Raw genomic sequence first — 826 nt, 5'->3', positions numbered from 1 at the left:
GGCAATGCTACATAGCAGTCGTTGCAATGCCACATAGCAGTCGTTGCAATGCTAAATAGCGGTAGCTACAATTTTATCCAGCAAGTGAGGCAATGTACATAGGAAACCCAATGATAAACCATAGCGTCATCCACTATTTCTATTATTATAAAATATAGCAGCGACAGTAATAAACAGCCACTATCCCGATTTCTACTAAGAACATAGCATCCAGCACCAGAAAACATAGCAGCCATAGCTATAATTTTTTTAAGTGCATCTCTTCGATGACAGGCAAAAGCCCTGGTGCAGACAAAATCCCGTACCCCGTTCTAAAAAATCATCCGTATCCCATCAAACATAGAGTCATTAAACTCCATAACTACATTTTATTTCAAGGGTTATATCATCAAGAGTGGGAAACTGCTATTATTATTCCTATTGCCAAACTAAATACGCTAATGATATTTTAATTTTTTCTAAGACTAAGGACTTGACGCAAGTAAAAATTATTTTTTCTAACATACTAAACGATCTAATCAATTGGTCCAAATCTTCAGGAGCTCAGATTTAAGCTGAAAAAGTAATTTTTTCACATATGCAGAAAATACAAATAAATACATACATCCAACCCTCTCCTAGTCTAACACCCCTCCCCTATACTGATACATTGAAAATATTTGGAATGATTTTTTACAATAAACCTACTTTTAAGCAGAACTGTCATTATGTAAAAGTTGACTTTGGGCTCGTAATTTATGGACACTGCGCAAAAAAACATCTTAAATTGCTAGAAACACCTTACTATGTAGCAGAGGAGAAAAAGCATCCGTGCATTTCCCCCCCC

The sequence above is a fragment of the Rhagoletis pomonella genome, unplaced genomic scaffold, assembly GCF_013731165.1.
Source record: "Rhagoletis pomonella isolate Grant_MI unplaced genomic scaffold, Rhpom_1.0 Rhpom_scaffold_00006, whole genome shotgun sequence".
In the NCBI taxonomy this organism is placed as follows: domain Eukaryota; kingdom Metazoa; phylum Arthropoda; class Insecta; order Diptera; family Tephritidae; genus Rhagoletis; species Rhagoletis pomonella.
Note: the sequence above shows the minus strand (reverse complement) of the source record.